The sequence below is a fragment of the Pleurodeles waltl genome, chromosome 6 (assembly GCF_031143425.1).
Source record: "Pleurodeles waltl isolate 20211129_DDA chromosome 6, aPleWal1.hap1.20221129, whole genome shotgun sequence".
Classification (NCBI taxonomy): Eukaryota; Metazoa; Chordata; class Amphibia; order Caudata; family Salamandridae; genus Pleurodeles; species Pleurodeles waltl.
In genome coordinates this window covers 1,698,511,379-1,698,529,859 of record NC_090445.1, presented here as the reverse complement: position 1 = coordinate 1,698,529,859, position 18,481 = coordinate 1,698,511,379, and positions in this window count along the sequence as shown.

Here is an 18,481-nt window from a genome sequence, read left to right as displayed (position 1 = left end):
TCAATAAAAAGAAATGTATAGAGCCCGCTACTCACCCGTGAGGGTCTCAAGGCGCTGGGAGGGGGGGGACAAAGGGAGGGGCAGGGAGGGTCACTGTTTGAACAGCCTTCAGTGAAGGCTAGACATATAGGTGACTTATAAGTTACTTAAGTGCATTGTAAAATGGCTGTGAAATAACGTGTGCGCTATTTCACTCAGGATGCAGCAGCAGTCCATTGTAAGATTTGTCTGAGCTCCCTATGGGTGGCAAAAGAAATGCTGCAGCCCATAGGGATCTCCTGGAACTCCAATACCCTGGGTACCTAGGTACCATATACAAGGAAATTATAAGAGTGTTCCAGTGTGCCAATTAGAATAGTTGAAAATGGTCACTAGCCTATAGTGACAATTTTAAAGGCAGAAAGAGCATAAGCACTGAGGTTCTGGTTAGCAGAGCCTCATCGACACAGTTAGTCACTACACAGATACACACATTCGGGCCACAAACTATGAGCACTGGGGTCCTGGCTAGCAGGATCCCAGTGAGACAGGCAAAAACAAACTTACATACATGTGAAAAATGGGGGTAACATGCCAGGCAAGATGGTACTTTCCTAGAACCCTACACACCTAGCTGGTGTACTGCTCTGGGGTAATTTTCCTTTTTTCACTATCCCACCAAGAAAAACTGCATTATACTCCTCCCATTTTCTTTCCTGAGAAGTGATGCTGTGGGTACATTATTGAGGAATCCAAATGGATGACTCAGTTAGTTGAACGTTTACTGATAAAACATGCTGTTATGGGCAGATCACAAGTTTGAATCCCAGCAAGGATGGCTCAGTACTCTGTCCTTCTGAGGTGCGTAAATGGAGTGTCATTAAAATGGGTAATGATAGTAACTGATTAGAAATGACAAATGTATGTTGTGCTGTGTTACCTGCCCATACTCAGCGTGCAATATCTATCTCATACCTGACACTCAACCCTCTCTCCTACATCACCTTCACTTCTTCATCACTCCCTCCTCCTATTGCATCTATTCCTACCCCACCAGCTACCTATACCTGGCTCTGAATTCACCTTCTTCTCTATTCTATGCGATTATTACCTCTTCAGTCCACATTATTCTTCTCACTCACCTTTAACTCCCTGCAAAACCTATCAACATTCAACCTCCCACAAATCTGCATATCAGGAGAGGACATCACAACTTATCACATGCCATTACGTTCAAGAACATGCCATATCATGGCCTATAAGCACAGCACTTTTCCCTCACACCATAATGATGTATTTACCCACGTGGAAGTTAAATACTATACTACACCAGTTGTTCAGCACTACACCACCACTAAAACACAAAAATCCACCCACTGACTACCTAGACCCAGATCTCTCCCTCCATGTCATTTTACATTATTACAATATTGTACCCTGTAGAACCAACATTATATATGTGGTCATTTAACCATTGGCTATAAAAGCCGCCTACTGCAGTGGTGACGCCCGCCAAAATACCACCACCGCGGCTACCATGCGTCTGCCAGATTACGAGCACTGCTGGACTTCCGCCACAATAAGGGCAGAAATCCGGCACTGATGAGACTGGCTGATGGTGGTAGGCTGACGCTGCTACCACCAGCACCGCCACGCCAGTAGAACACTGCCAGGTGTATCATGACCTGAGATACAGCCTGGCGGTGTTCAGCTGGCGGGCGATGCTGGCGGTAGCAGCGCCCCTTCGCGTTCTCTGTCGGGTGACCTCCCTGGAGCAGGTAAGTTGATCGTCTGACAGGGGAGGTCGGGTGGGAGGGTGGGGAGGGGCCTGTTGAGCGTGTGTGTGTGCATGTCTGGAAGAATGCGTGTATGAATGTGTGTATGCCAGTGTGTGTATGAATGCGTGTATGGATGGGTGTAAGTGATTGGGTGCATGTGTGGTGTGTGTGGGTGTCTGTGTGCATGTATGGGGCGTGGAAGGCTGTGTGGATGAATCCTAGGGGGTGGGGGCTTAGTGTGTGTATAGGGTGGGGGCGGGGGTGGATAGTGTATCTGAATGTCAGTGGGTGGGGGGTTAGTGTGTGTATGGGAGGGCAGTTGGGGGGCTGAGTTTGAATGGAGGGGGCGTGTCGTGTGAGTATTAGGGGAGTGGGGGGGCCACCTGCCGGCGACAGGAAAGGAATTCCCTGTCACCGGTAGGGCCTACTGCCATGATTTTCATTGCACGTCTAACGCCACGTAAAATATGGCGGTAGGCTTGCTCAGAATGCTAGGGCCGATACTCTGTCGGCTACCGGGCTGGGGATTCACATCCCCGGCCCGGCGGCTCATAACGCCATGGCAGTATGAATGGTAAATTGGAGGGTTGGCTGCAGCCAACCCGCCAACCTCATAATGTGGCTGTGTGTACCGCCAGCCTGTTGGTGGTAATACCGCTGCATTAACCCTGGCTGTCAAAGACCACCAGGGACATAATGAGGGCCATAGTGTACTAACACATCTTGTATAGCACCTTCAGACTTTGTACCTTGTCACCTCATACAACACTGCACCAACCCCCTAAACTACAGAACATCTCAAAATTCTTCACACAATACTCCCCTATTTCAAACTTTCATATACTAACCCACTCTAAAACACCAATCACAGTTCATACCACTATGTTACGTATAATGTATTTTATATCAACACAACAGATCAACCATACCTCCTCACCAATAGCAAGCCTAACCAGACAACACCAATACAGCAAAAACACCTAACAGCTACACACTTAGTTATATCTTATCTCCCCACTCACTTCCTCAACATTTGCCTCTCAACACCACACTGCTAATCCAGGATATCCTGCTGCTCAACCTTTCCACCTCACCCTATCACAACCTTACCTTCCAAACCAATATTCAACCATACAACCAAACGGTTCCACACAACTATGTATCAGACCTATATACGGAGTGGAGTCCACATGCATTATTCAAGTGCCTATACACCAACCAACCCAGCACTACTCCTTAGCTCAACAACTTGCTTCATCACCCCAACTCATATTTTCACTTTGTCACAACAGTCAAGAAAAAGAAGACCCATCCTAAGAAATCCACATATGCGTGAGGACTTGCACAGTGATTAACTGTATGTTCATTAAACATTTTCACCATGTGTTGCACTACGCAACTTCCTGTGGGACTCTGTTCCGGACTCCTGACTTCCTGCAACTCTAAACTCTTAATGAAGAAAAAAATATGAGAACCCAAAACATAATTGTCAGTCTCTCAGGACCCCAGGAGGGGCACTGTGGTACAGAAAAGGCTGGGAATAGCGAAACAGAGGATCAGGGGCCAAGGAACAGGGCACATCTCCAATTGGTTACCACCAAAACTCAGGATCTCAAATATGTATTGAAATAACTAGCCCTCAAATGTAGGGACAGCTGCATCATATTCTAATCCATCATCAATATCATTATTCTATTACTAGATGCACCATATTACAGCCATTCAGTCTAACCATTATAGCCATTCGAGGAATACAACATCTACCGTTCAGAAAAGATTGATTGGAATCCCATTTATTTCAGTCAAATGATAGCTGGCATGGGTCTGGTGAGGGAGTACAAGAGCTGACTCACCATTGCAAACCACCATGCACAATCCATTATATATTAGACATTCAGGTGGGTTCGGTTGGAAAATATTATGACCAGGGGGAATTATAAGGTTTCTTGGAAGAACATCCAATTTTCCCATTACTCCAGCATTAGAGATATATAAAAGTCAAGCCAGAGGAGCAGCTATGATGGCACCAAGCTGTGGGGGTACGGCAAATTGGATGCTGTGGAAAAAGCAGAAAATGTCTTTTAAAAAATGTTATTAAAGATCCTGCAGAGCTCACAGACTCTTCCTTTTCATTTGGATCTGAGTCTGCCATCTATTGCAGATATTGCTGCTCTCTGGCCACTGCAGTATTGGATCAGAGTATGGTCCACGGAAGAACTAGGACCTTATAGGGCATGGCTAAGATGGTTGTGGGAGGGTCCTCATGTTGAGAAAATTGGGTTGTGTTGCTATGTGAAGAACAGTCTTTTTAAATTAGGATTTGGCCCTTATTGGTCAGACCTCTTACATCTTCCCAATGATGCTTTACACAGCCTTAAGGATGCATATTGGGCTAGTGTTCAAATGGATGAACTACTCTCCGTGCCTTCTGGTAATTTGACTGACCGCTGTTTGTCAATTAAATGTTTTTATGAATTAGAACATTATTTTGACATAGTCTTACAGCCTTCAGCACTTGCACAAGAGCTGACTCACAATTGCAAACCACCATGCACAATCCATTATATATTAGACATTCAGATGGGTTCTGTTGGAAAATAATATGACAAGGGGGAATTTTAAGTTTTGCTGGAACATCCAACTTTCCCATTACTCCAGCGTTAGAGACAGATAAAAGTCAAGCCAGAAGAGCAGCTATGATGGCACCGAACAAAAAAGAGCCTCTTTAGGTTTCAGAATAGATACATAGATAGATAGCTAGATCGATAGATAGATAGATAGATAGATAGATAGATAGATAGATAGATAGATAGATAGATAGATAGATAGATAGATAGATAGATAGATAAATCAACAGATGGATAGATATGTTTTTTACGATTTTTAACAGATATGAAACACAGGGGCCTATTTACTAGAAAGTGGCGCATTATAGATGATGTGCCACTTTTCTTCCACACCCCCCTATTGGTGCCTAACAACACCATGGTTGTGCTGTATAGATGAAATTCTTGATAGTTTCCCTCCAAAACAATACACAAAACCAGGAATGAGTCAGGCTCTGAAGCAAATGATGGAAAATATAGGGTGAGTAGACATTTGGAAATGTCTACATCTGACAGATAAGGAATATTCCTGCCACTCCCTGATGCACAACACAAATACTAGACTAAGACGTGTCTTGGTCTCTCAGTCAGCTACCCAAATGATCCACATTCCCCAATATTTGGGCAGAATAATGTCAGACCATTTGCCACTGTTGTTGAAAAGTACACCATTCTCGTGGAGTCAACCCCTGAGGCCCCTAGGCCCTCCTGGATTCTGCATGGATAGAAACCTTAAACAATACACTCCACAAATACTCAGAGGGTAATGGGGGCTCCACAGTCACCAGGAGAATGAATGGGAAGCAGTGAGGGCAGTACTGAGAGATGAATATCTGAAAAGAAAATCCAGGGGCAGTTCCAGAAGGATATAATAGCACAGGAGTGTAGGAAACTGGCTCTTTACACAGTGGACCAAAAATGAGGTACACTGTGCAAAGCGCCCAGGCAAACCCCAGAAGTATCACAGAGGCACAAGTGACATCCCAAATGCTCTCTTTTGTGGTAATGTGGGAAAGCAGTTAGGCATATCAGAGGGTAGTGCTAAGCATGTAAGGCACACACATAGGCAGTAAGTGAAACACATACTCAATAAATAAATCTGACACCAATTTATAAAAATAACACATACTTTTATATACATTTAGATACCAAGAGCACCAGAATCAGGTGAGTACTTTTCGGGATAGGAATTTTTAGAGTTTAGACACACTGCATTTTTCTGTAGATGCAATGTTGTTCTATAGGAGATAAAACATAAACAGCAAATAGGTACGTCATAGCAATTTACAGGACCAGTCTTCTGGACTTAAGCCGTGTATGGGGCAGGGTCCTAGACCACACCAACAGGTCTCCTCAGATGGCACTGGGGCGACGGTGTGCAATGGTGCAGTTCAGCTTCGGGTGCCCCGTGTAAGTCAAAGGAAATCGGTCCGGTCACACAGATGCTGCAGGGGTGGACTGAGAGTCCAGGTGAACCACCAAGGGGGTTCGGTTCTTGCAATGCTCGGGCACATGGGGACACTGTCCTGTTCTCCTGGCTCCGGGGCAACCAGGCGTAGAGGTGGTTTGGAATGTCGACTTCCTGTCACCGGTGGTGTCCGCAGTGGAGGGTGCCCACAGAAACAGGCTGCAAGGGTGGACTGGGAGACCAGTCCAGCCACACGAGCAAGTGGGGTCGGGGCTCACAAGCCATGGGGAGATGGAGACACCAATGGTCCTTTTCTCCTCGGTCCAGGGCGTTCAGGTCTGGAAGTACAGTGGACCTTTGGGTCCCCATCACCAGAGCCGGTCTCGGTTGAGGGGAACCTGCAGACAGAGGCTGCAAGCGCCGTCCTGAAGTCCACAGTAGGCAAACTCAAGGCGGCCTTTGTCTTTGTAGGGCCTGGGAACCATGTTTACGCCACTGGGCCACTTCAGCTTGGGCTAGGCTGTTCGGGTACAGTGGTGATGTCCGGCATCGAGTTTTGGCAGTCCAAGTTCCTCAGAGTTGTTCTTGGGTTGCCTGCAGGTGCAGGGAAGCTGCTTCTCTGCTCCAAAGGAGTGGTTCTTTGTGATTTGTGAGGCACTGGCAGCTCTCCTGGTTTCTTGGAGACTGCAGCAGCAGGGCATGTCAGTTGCTCCTCAACAGTCGGGTGCAGCAGGCTGGCTGGCAGTGTTGGTTCCAAGTCAATTGTACTCCTTGGTTCTCAGGTTAGCAGGCTTCTTCTCCACTCCTTCTTTTGTGTCCAGCAAAGATCTGTTTTCCTAGTATCAGGGGGGTCTCCTTAATACTCAATTTAGGGGCCATTAGGAGGAGTGAAGGATAGTAGCCAATGGGCTACTTACCCTCGGGGTCCCTAAGCCCCCTAGATGACCACTTCATTTTGAGAGTGGTCATCATCCTGTCACACAGTTCCTAATTCCACCACACACAAGATGGCAGAATTTGTAAGGTTGTGTTCACTTCAGGCTGATCACCCTAGGGGTGTGTCCAGTCTGCAAATGCCATAAGCCTCCTACATATCTAAGTTTCCTGCCTGTCCAGGTGCCAAATGGGCCTTGGGACATGGGGGATGGCATCTTCCTCTGAGGATAGCCAGATCTGCATACCAAAGGGGTTGGACTTCTTTGAACCTCCCTGCCTTGGAATGCAGATTTGTGGGTCATCCTTTTGGGAGTGGTGTGCAACATCCCTGCTAGAGCAGGCTTTTGTTTCTGAACTCTGGAGAGGGGCACCCCTAAGATGCCATCTGGGTGCATGCATTAATAAATCCATCACTTGAATCAGTGAGGGTTTGTCAATACAAGATGTTTGATACCAAACATCCCTTTACTCGGTGAAGGCATCATGTAGCTGGGGAACTCATATTGACCATTGTCCAGAACAAGGACTTAAAATGGTTTCCCTGTTCACTTACTATGTCTAAAAATCGAGAAAGACATAGCAGGGGCAAATCTGCTCTTGCAGATATGTCCACACATGTAATATAATGCACCGTGCCTTAGGCCTGTAAGGCCTGCTGTAGGGGTAACTTGCAAATATTGCATGCAGTGTTTAGGGGATATGGCACACAGGCTGTGTGCCATGTTTTGTTTTCACTTTTGCGAAAACCTTGTCACACAGCCTGCAATGGCAGTCTGCATGAGGTTGGTGCTGGGTCTCTTAGAATGTCACAAGCTGTGCTGCAGCTCTTAGGGAACCTCTGCAGTACCAAGCCCCAGATATAAGGGGTACCACTCGCTATGGACTTTCAAAGGGTGCTACAGGGCTAGTCAGTTGGTGATCAAGTAACTAGGGATCGTGTTTTAGGGGAAGGAACACTGGCACTGGGGACCTGGTTAGCAGGAACCCTGTGCACTTCAGCCAAAGTAGCATCAAAAGCCAAGCAAAAAGTGGGGTGTTACTACAAAAAGAATCCAGGTCGCTCCCCGCTCCGCCATCCGCGCCACCTCCACTCTTTTTTTTCTCCCTTTCCCCGCCGCTGCGTCCCCTGTGGCCCCTCACGCCTCCCCCCCATTTTAGATTGCCTTTTTTCCTTGCCTTTCTTCCTTGCCTCGTTTCCCGCCGCTGCGTCCCCTGCGGCCTCTCCTGCCTCCCCCCGTTTTAGATTGCCTTTTTCCTTGCCTTTTTTCCTTGCCTCGTTTCCCGCCGCTGCGTCCCCTGTGGCCCCTCCTGCCTCCCCCCATTTTAGATTGCCTTTTTTCTTTGCCTTTTTTCCTTGCCTTTTTTCCTTGCCTTTTTTTCCTTGCCTTTTTTCCCGCTGCTGCGTTCCCTGCGGCCCCACCCCCCCAGCCTTCCCATTCGACAAGCCCTCCCGCCTCCCAGCTGCCACTCCCACCCTCCCCTCCTCTTATGGCAGCCGCGGCGCGGTAACAGGGAGCAACCTTTGACCCTGCTTCTGCAGGCAGGTCGCTCCCCGCTCCGCCATCCGCGCCACCTCCACTCCTTTTTTTCTCCTGTTCCCCGCCGCTGCGTCCCCTGCGGCCCCTTCTGCCTCCCCCCGTTTTAGATTGCCTTTTTTCCTTGCCTTGTTTCCCACCGCTGCGGCCTCTCCCGCCTCCCCCCCGTTTTAGATTGCCTTTTTTCTTTGCCTCGTTTCCCGCCGCTGCGTCCCCTGCGGCCTCTCCCGCCTCCCCCCCGTTTTAGATTGCCTTTTTTCCTTGCCTCGTTTCCTGCCGCTGCGTCCCCTACGGCCCCTCCCACCTCCCCCGTTTTAGATTGCCTTTTTTCCTTGCCTTTTTTCCCGCGGCTGCGTCCCCTGCGGCCCCACCCCACCAGCCTTCCCATTCGACTAGCCCTCTCGCCTCCCAGCTGCCACTCCCACCCTCCCCTCCTCTTATGGCAGCCGCGGCGCAGTAACAGAGAGCAACCTTGGACCCTGCTTCTGCAGGCAGGTCGCTCCCCGCTCCGCCATGCGTGCCACCTCCAGTCCTTTTTTTCTCCCTTTCCCCGCCGCTGCGTCCCCTGCGGCCCCTCCCGCCTCCCCCCGTTTTAGATTGCCTTTTTTCCTTGCCTTTTTTCCTTGCCTCGTTTCCCGCCGCTGCATCCCCTGCGGCCCCTCCCACCTCCCCCCCATTTTAGATTGCCTTTTTTACTTGCCTCGTTTCCCGCCGCTGCATCCCCTGCGGCCCCTCCGACCTCCCCCCCATTTTAGATTGCCTTTTTTCCTTGCCTTTCTTCCTTGCCTCGTTTCCCGCCGCTGCGTCCCCTGCGGCCTCTCCTGCCTCCCCCCGTTTTAGATTGCCTTTTTCCTTGCCTTTTTTCCTTGCCTCGTTTCCCGCCGCTGCGTCCCCTGTGGCCCCTCCCGCCTCCCCCCATTTTAGATTGCCTTTTTTCTTTGCCTTTTTTCCTTGCCTTTTTTTCCTTGCCTTTTTTCCCGCTGCTGCGTTCCCTGCGGCCCCACCCCCCCAGCCTTCCCATTCGACAAGCCCTCCCGCCTTCCAGCTGCCACTCCCACCCTCCCCTCCTCTTATGGCAGCCGCGGCGCGGTAACAGGGAACAACCTTTGACCCTGCTTCTGCAGGCAGGTCGCTCCCCGCTCCGCCATCCGCGCCACCTCCACTCCTTTTTTTCTCCTGTTCCCCGCCGCTGCGTCCCCTGCGGCCCCTTCTGCCTCCCCCCGTTTTAGATTGCCTTTTTTCCTTGCCTTGTTTCCCACCGCTGCGGCCTCTCCCGCCTCCCCCCCGTTTTAGATTGCCTTTTTTCTTTGCCTCGTTTCCCGCCACTGCGTCCCCTGCGGCCTCTCCCGCCTCCCCCCCGTTTTAGATTGCCTTTTTTCCTTGCCTCGTTTCCTGCCGCTGCGTCCCCTCCGGCCCCTCCCACCTCCCCGTTTTAGATTGCCTTTTTTCCTTGCCTTTTTTCCCGCGGCTGCGTCCCCTGCGTCCCCACCCCACCAGCTTTCCCATTCGACTAGCCCTCTCGCCTCCCAGCTGCCACTCCCACCCTCCCCTCCTCTTATGGCAGCCGCGGCGCAGTAACAGAGAGCAACCTTGTACCCTGCTTCTGCAGGCAGGTCGCTCCCCGCTCCGCCATGCGTGCCACCTCCAGTCCTTTTTTTCTCCCTTTCCCCGCCGCTGCGTCCCCTGCGGCCCCTCCCGCCTCCCCCCGTTTTAGATTGCCTTTTTTCCTTGCCTTTTTTCCTTGCCTCGTTTCCCGCCGCTGCATCCCCTGCGGCCCCTCCCACCTCCCCCCCATTTTAGATTGCCTTTTTTACTTGCCTCGTTTCCCGCCGCTGCATCCCCTGCGGCCCCTCCTGTCTCCTCCGTTTTAGATTGCCTTTTTTCCTTGCCTTTTTTCCCGCCACTGCGTCCCCTGCGGCCCCAACCCACTAACCTTCCCATTCAACTAGCCCTCCCGCCTCCCAGCTACCACTCCCACCCTCCCCAAATATAGAAAGCAAACCATGCCTTGCTTATCCTACTGCAGACTGAATAAGGCCTCCCTCCCCCTTCGGTCAGTCCACGATTTGTAATCCCGCCATTTCCACTGACTAGGATAGGCTTTGAGTCAGTAAGGTGAGCCTTCAAGCTCTGGTTCCCTGACACAGCAGATTGTTTAATCTTTGGCTAATCCTCCTCTTACTGTGTTTTGAGGGCTGTATTATTCATTGAAGGGTCTGATATTTAGTTATTCCACCGCAACCCACACCATAAATTTGAATTTTAGTGACATGTCAGTGGTAATTGTCCGCAGCCTTCCAGGTGGTCGCCCAAGGTATTTGCAGTGAGACTAAAGGCTTTAGGCCTACTTTTATGTCTGACCTGTCCCGGTTTTTTCTTTTCAAAATCTTGTCACCCTAGCCAATATTAAAAATATATCTGGGAGACCTGCTACCAGTATTATCGGTTTTCAGTGAATCAGCACTTTGTAAAGCAACATGGCTTATTCTTAAGGCTATCAACAGGAGCCATTTTCTTATGTCGGCGAGTACAGCACCACAGACTGGCTTGATCTTTGCGTCGCGGAAAGGAAAGGTCGGCTGAAAATTCCATCGCTAAAGAAAGTATCGGCATGGAGGTTTCTCTTTAAGTTACTTCAGGAATACATACTGGAATCCGCTCCTGTTGTCCTCGAGACACATCTCTAGCATTTTGCAATGCCTCGAAAACCTTTATTTTCTGCAGAAGAGGGGAGGCTGGCGTCTTGTAATGTGCAGGGTAGTTCTTCAGTGCGGAGAAACCCAGTGGCATCAACGTGCTTCAGAAGAACTTGAAATCAAATCAACTATAAGCGCACAGCCTGCAGGATCGCAGTATTCGATCTGCCGTGCATGCTTGAGTTACTTATATAGTAACTGAAACATGCTACCTAAACATTCACTTAGCGTCTAAAGTCGGTTGCACGTCTTCTGAACAATGCCTTTGAAGTGTGGCCTGTTGGCCGGCTGCATTGCAGAGCCCCTTAGGCAGCGCTGTGCTCGTCTCCTGAGCGCCACGTCTTGCAGCGACCTTCTCGGCCTCTGACAGCTTGCCTTCCTGTAAAGCTGCTTACGTGGCTGCAATAATCTGCACCCAGTAAACAGCTGTGCAGAAAGGTTGCGGGATGAATCGCCCAGTTGTTCAGATCTCAAGACTCTGACCACGAAACCTTGAATATCACACAACGATGCAAACTAGAGCCGGGTCGTCACGCCAGTAGTCAATGCGGAGGCCTGCAGTTTTTGATTCGAATTATTTTACACACATGTCACTTCGGTCCAAGAGGGTATCGGATTTTCAGATATGTCGTCTTCTCCTCAGCCCGTGCTTCCCCGTTCAAGGAATCAAAATATCAGAACTCGTACAAACTACTTGCCAGCTAGTGAGTATTGAAAACTAGCATTCGTAAAGTATAAATTGGCTCTATTTTCTTTCCTGATAATTGCATAACAAAAAAACAAAACAAGTCCTTTCTCCTGCCATTTACTGCCGGAGCATGATTTGGTGCGCCAGGGTCAAGGACAATACGGCGTCAGATTGAGACTCCGAGCCGGGGCGCTTATAGGAGGGTAGGCCGTGTCGGCCTCTTGCCGCCCTCAGGCCTGGGATACTCCGCCATGTTCAGGAAAGTGTAGTCTCGGGGTGACACAAAGGAATGTGGCTGGCCACGTCGCACGCAGGGCGACAATAAGGGGGACAGCTTCTTACCGTCGCTCCCCTGTTAGAGGGACGAATGGCCAGGAGGGGCCTCCGTACTTAGGGAGGGTTGTCCACCCCTGGTTTATGGCCCCAAAAGGTGTGAGGAGGGAGGAGTAAGGCCAGGAGGTCTTTTAAGGGGCAACCTCGCAGGGCTGGGCCTCTTTGTGGCTTGGGGCGAGCAGGACGGGAGAGAGGCCGAGTCCTGATACGGACATCTGGCAGGGCAAATCTGAGGTGAGCCAGAGGAAGGGGGGTTGCAAGGGTTGGAGGCAGTGGCCAGGCTTATCGGAGGGTCGCCTCCTGAGCACATTGGCTGCGGCAGTACGAGCAGGTGGCCGAGCGTCGCGTGTATCCCAGCAGCAGCCGGAGACGCACGGTAACGATGAGAATCCGAGGCTGTGCACGGAGCCAGAGCAGCAATGTGACCAGGGCTCTAATGGAGAGGGCCAGAAGGCACAGCGGGGCCACGGCATCCGGGACCGAGACGGTAGTCCACACCCTGTAACCCACAGGAGACCACCGCAGCCTTCAAAGGATACTGCAGCCATATGAGAGGTTCACAGCCTGCTAAAATTGCTTAGGCGCTTCGCGACAGACACTTAGCAGCCTTCTGAAGAACACACACTGATCGCTGCTCTAAGCATGCAGTATAAGTAACAAGCATTTGGAATGCAATCGTCTTGTGTTTGCTCCAATTAGAGCTCTTAGCCTTGTAAATTACTGACTGGACTTTTCTTGCCACACAGACTAAAAATAACAAGAGGAACAGAGCGAGCTGGCCCTGGAAAAGCCCCCACTGCTGTTGGTTTATGTTTACAGAGGGAGCTGGTGAGGAGGAGGGGCTGATTATACACCCACAGTGTAAGACAAACAGGCCAGTACTGAAAGAAAAAGTCCCCTTCAGAAGAGATAAACAGGCCATAGCGTAAAGGTTGCTCCCAAAGAGAAAAAGCCAGGACAAAAAGGCAGAACTGACCACTAGCAAGCAAGGATTTTTGAATGACAGTGGAACCACCAAATTAAATCACTGGATCCCACAGTATAAGTATACTTAAAAAGTATACAACACGTCAAACGCTACGCTCGACTTAAAAATAGGAGTTAGAAATCTCACAGACATTACCTAAAATGCCGAAATGTTTATTACAAAAAGTCTCAGTACAAGAGCTAACGTGATTGTCTGAGAGATGTCTGGTGCTCTCTTTCCCTCTTGCACTGTGTCCCCAGGACCCTGGTCCCCTGTGCTGACCCTTGGGGTGGTGGGCATAGTCGTGGTATGGATGGTTTTACCTCAGACAATGACGCAAGGCTGGTTAGAGTCATTTTTATTTTTTTACTCTAACCTACCTAACGTCATTTTTTGGTGCAAAACCCCCTTCTCTCATACCGCCACCCCCACCCAGCCAACGTCATTTTTTTTACGCTAGCCTACCCTTTGCTCCGGCTTGCACCATTCCATAAATATGGTGCCCGGTTGGCAATCAAGAATGGTGCAAGCCGGTGCAAAACTTTTAAATGCAAAACTGCGTTAGTGAAGTTTTGCACCAAAACGTATAAATATGCCCCTTAGGTTTTAAAGTGACTTTCTATGTTTCCTTAAATTCTGTTTCCAAACTATAACATCCCAGTACCTTTGTTTTTTCAGTGAATATATATATATGAGAATATTTGTTTTTGCTACATAACAGGCAATTTTTGCAACTCATGATGGCGTTAAGCATATCATCATGTCTGTAGCATCATGTGCCATATCCGGTCCATTCCTATGAGGCCTTTATGAATAATTATGTCGTCAGCTACACTCGATCAAAGTCCCTGGTGTAGAAAAATATCCCTTTCATCAGGTTACTTAACATTCGAATAGTATATAAATCAGGGAGAGTCACGTGCTGTGTTTATTCAGCAGTTTTTAAGAAGCCTCTGAGCACTTGGTAAGTGGCCGGTTTTAAAGTTATTTCAAACATATTTAGACGTCTTTTCCGCAATGTTATTCGAGTCATCACTTCCGGGCCGGGCAGACAGCTTCCAGAACGGCAAGTTAACTAAGGGCATCTGTGAACGTATCTCTCCTGCAAACACCATAGGAACGAATTCTTCCGCCTCTGAGACTGAAATAACGAGCTCCTTTTCCATTTGTGTTGTTCAAGAAAAGTGTTTTGTGGTAAATACATTTTGCGGTATTTTTGATGAATTTTTGTGTGTGCCTCACATAACTTAGCCAACGTGCGCCGGGGAAACGGCCAGTGTGAATATAAGTTAGGTGAAATTGTGAGTCGGTGAAGGAATATGATGTATGGACCCGGAACGAATAACCACTAATCGGTGTGACCTAGACAGGTTGTCTGGCAGGGAATATTCAGATTGTAAGCACAGGCTCGACTTTCCTTTATGTTCATCGTTTCTTTGGACACTGGGCCATCCCTCATCAGACAGGTGCCTGGTAACGGCTGCCTTTAGAAGTCCGCGACAAGAATCCGCACAAAACAACGTCCTACGCCAGTAAGAGTGTCTGGTATGTACATCTCATCAGATGTTAAATGCAAGTTACAGTAAAAAACAAAAAATGAATTCATGAATTCATACATAGTTAAGTGGATGAATATGTTTCAGGATGAATTGATGGATGCGTTTGGATGGACTGGGGAATTTTGAATGATTTAATTATATTGGTATCCGGGTGAATGGGGGTGAATGAATGAATGAATTGATGGATGGTGGAATTTAAATAGATGGATAGATAGCTGGGCGTGTAGAGAATTGAATGAAAAACTAGAAGGGTGGACGAATTGATGTGTAGATGGATCTGTTTAAAAGAAATGGTAATATTTTGGATGGGTCATTGTGATTTGCTTTTTGTTATACTTGTCCTATTTTTAGTTTTTGAATTAAACAAACTGGAATATATTGGAGACTGTCTAGAGTGCCCTGAACTGACAGAATCCAAAGAGGCCACAGTAAGGTATATTGCAGAAAAATTACATGACTTGGACGTAACCTAGGTCTTGGAGACAGTGGCGAAGGATTCACATTGTAGTAACAAGACTGCTGGATTTTGGGTGGCAGCGCCACAGAGTATGGGGGACTGAGTCTGATACTACACCATGTGACAGCTGTTATCCAAACCATTCCGGCTAGCTAGCAGCTCCGCAGCAGTAGCAGAGGTAAAAGTGATTGGTGACAGCCTATTGCATGACACTCAGACACAAACTGCACTCTCTGGACCCGCAATACCCAGTACACTATTGTGTATAGCCTTGGAGTGAGCATAGGATGAAATGTTGAGCAGAGAAATGAATAACAATTCTGTGGGAAGGGCAACTGATAAAAAATAATAAAACATTGCCGCTAAAAAGGAAGCCTCGCTAAAATATTGAAAGGAATAAAATGACAAGTGACTAGGTGAAAGGGCATAGGCCTCAGATCAAAGCTAAAATAAATGTGCCTACACAAAGGCTAAAATAACCTCACAGCACCCTCCCCATAGTCGGGTCGAGCATGGCAAGGTCTATAAAAATATATCCTATGTCTAAAATCACTATGGCCTTCATTACAACCCTGGCGACTGGTGTTTAAGTGGCGGTAATGCCACCAACAGGCTGGCGGTAACTACTGCCAAATTATGACCATTGGGGGAAAGATCTCCGAAAGACAGCCAAGGTATCACACCGACCGCCAGGGCAGAAACAACAGCCACCACAGCGGTAGCCACCTAGAGCCAGTCGGAAGTCAATGTTCCACCCACCATATTACGACCCTGGAAACCGTCACCTTTTCCGGGGCGTTAGCAACGTCATCAAAAGCCTGGCGGAAATTGAGCTCAGAAGGGAAAGGGCTCACCATTGGAGACACAGGGAACAACCACGCTGCCATGGAGCCTGAACTGCATGTCTTCCCCATGATCCTCTATGTTCTGCTCCACCATGAACACCAACGCCGGCGAAGACGACGACGGTGAATACAGCCGCCTAGCACATGAGAGAGGGAAGAAAACAAGAGTGACACACACACACCACATCACTTCCCCACACCATACACACAATCAGCTGCATTACAAAAACAATTTTACCCCATCACTCGGATGAATAATGCAAGGACAAAACGATTTCGAAAAAGTGAATGTAATGAGATCAACACAGCATGAAAAATAAGTTAGGCAAGATAATAAATATATACAAATGTACAAAAAAAGGGACCCAGTCCACAATGTTCATAGTCACATGGCCACAGGCCATAGTCCAAGGCCACACATGTCACCTGCTTCAACACAGAGAGAACACTGCAGGGGCATCACTTGGTAAATAGGCAGGCACCTCAGGGGAACGGGGGACGGAGGGATGTAACAAGCCGGGAGATGTAACAAGACCACTGGTTCTGGATGGGGCAACATGCCCTGTGTGTGGTTCTGTGGAGTGCAAGGTGACAGTCTCTCGTGTGTGTCTTACCCACTGGATCTAGAGGGGGACTCGTTCCCTGTGCTGTTGATCCTGGGGAGTGTTGGGCATGTTGTTGTCTTACCCACTGGTTCTGGAGGAGGCATCATGCCCTGTGCTCTTGATCCTGGGGAGTGTTGGGCATGTGGGTGTCTTACCAACTGGTTCTGGAGGGGGCCTTGTGCCCTGGGCTCTTGATCCTGGGGAGTGTTGGGCATGTGGGTGTCTTACCCATTGGTTTTGGAGAGGACAACATGCCTTGTGCTTGGTCCTGGGAAGTGCAAGGCCACAGTCTCTAAGGTGGGTGACTTGATCACTGGTTCTGGAGGGGGCAGCATGCCCTGTGCTTGGTCCTGGGGAGTGCAAGGCTACAGTCTCTGGAGTGGGTGACTTGCCCACTGGTTCTGGAGGGGGCAACATGCCCTGTTCTCTTGATCGTGGGGAGTGCAAGGTCACAGTCTCTCAGGTGGGTATCATATCCACTTGATTTGCAGGGGGCAGGCCGCACAGCAGCCCATGGAGGAAGGATGACATACCCTCCACCGGCGGTGACGGCTGCTCAGTGGTGTTGCTGCTGCTGGTGGGGGGAGGCTCCTGCCCATCACCTGCAACCTCGGATGGCTGCTCAATGGAGGTATTGGTGCTGCTGGGGGGGGGGGTGCTCCTGCCCATCCCCTGCAACCTCGGATAGCAGCACAGCCATGGTTGGTGGTGGGGGCTCCATCACAGTTCCTGCCTCAGGCCCCTTGGTCTTCCTGGCAGCTGGGGTAGGCTCCTTTCCCTTCTTGCCTGCTGGGGCAGGCTCATTGGTCTTTCTGGCAGCTGGGGCAGGCTCCTTTCCCTTGAGGCTGCCTGGTGCAGACTCCTTCACCTTCAAAACATGTGGCCTGGATCCTTTTCCACCACGAGTGGGTGTGGTGACAACTGAGCCCGTGGACTGGGTGGCTGAGGTGCGTGGCTGGGTTCTTTCAAACCTGTGAATATGTGCAGGACGGGGGGCAGGGAAGAGGTCAATGGTGGATAGGAACAGTTTTTTAGGGACATTCGGGTGGGAAGAGGGAGAAGGAATGGGAGTGGAGGAAGAGGGAGTGTTTGTTGGAGGTGTCTGTCTACTGCTTTTGGGTTCAGGTGCATGGGCTGTATGCTGTTGTAAGGTGGATGGGTGTTGGGTGTCTGTGTGCTTGTGTTTGTGTACCTTAGGAGGGGGGGACATACACAATGGGAGAGGACACAGGGGACTTGTGCATGGCTGTTGTGGAGGCGTCTGCCAGTGAGGTGTGTGTTCTGCTTGGTGTGATGATGATCGTGGTAGTGGATGATGATGTAGTGCATGCAGGTGTGAGTGTAGACGGAACTGGGACGGAGGTGGAGGAGGAGGAGGGGGAGAAAGTGAAAATAGTGGATGTTGGTGTGTCTGCATCTGGATTGTCTTTGTGTGAGTGCCTATGGGATGAAGTGTGGTATTTGTGTTTGCCTATACTACTCTAGTGTGTTTTCTTGTTTGCATGCTCGTCTGGCTGTGTGCTTGGGATGGGTTGGGGTTGAGGAGAATGGGACTGGGAAGAGAAAGTTTGAGGGGGGGTAGAAACACGGACAATGGCTGCCATCAGAGAGAAGGCCAGAGCCTAGATCGATCTCTGTTGGGCCGCCAATCCAGTGTGAATGCCCTCTAGGAATCCTTTAGTCTGTTGCAATGGTTTACTGCCCTACGGAGATGAATAACAGGAGGGCAATAGCTTCCTCAGTCAGGGCAGCAGGACTCACTGGGGCAGGGCCTGAGGTGCCTGGGGTGAAGGAGATGCCCACCCTCCTGGGTGTGCAGGCACAGCAACTTGATGAGGGGCTGCTGGGAGGGCGGTGCTGGTACGGGCGTGGCGGATGTACCTGTAGCTGGGGTGGTCACAGAAGTGTCTGCCACCACCAGGGATCTTCCATCAGAGGAGGTATCTGTGTCAGAACTGTCGCTCCAGTCTCTGCCGTGGTGCTCCCCTGGCCCTCCATCCCACTGGTGCCCTCAGCGTCATTGGACTCTACCTCCTGGGTCCAGTGGGATGCAGCTCCCTCCATCGCCGGTGCCTCTGGTCCTCCGCCA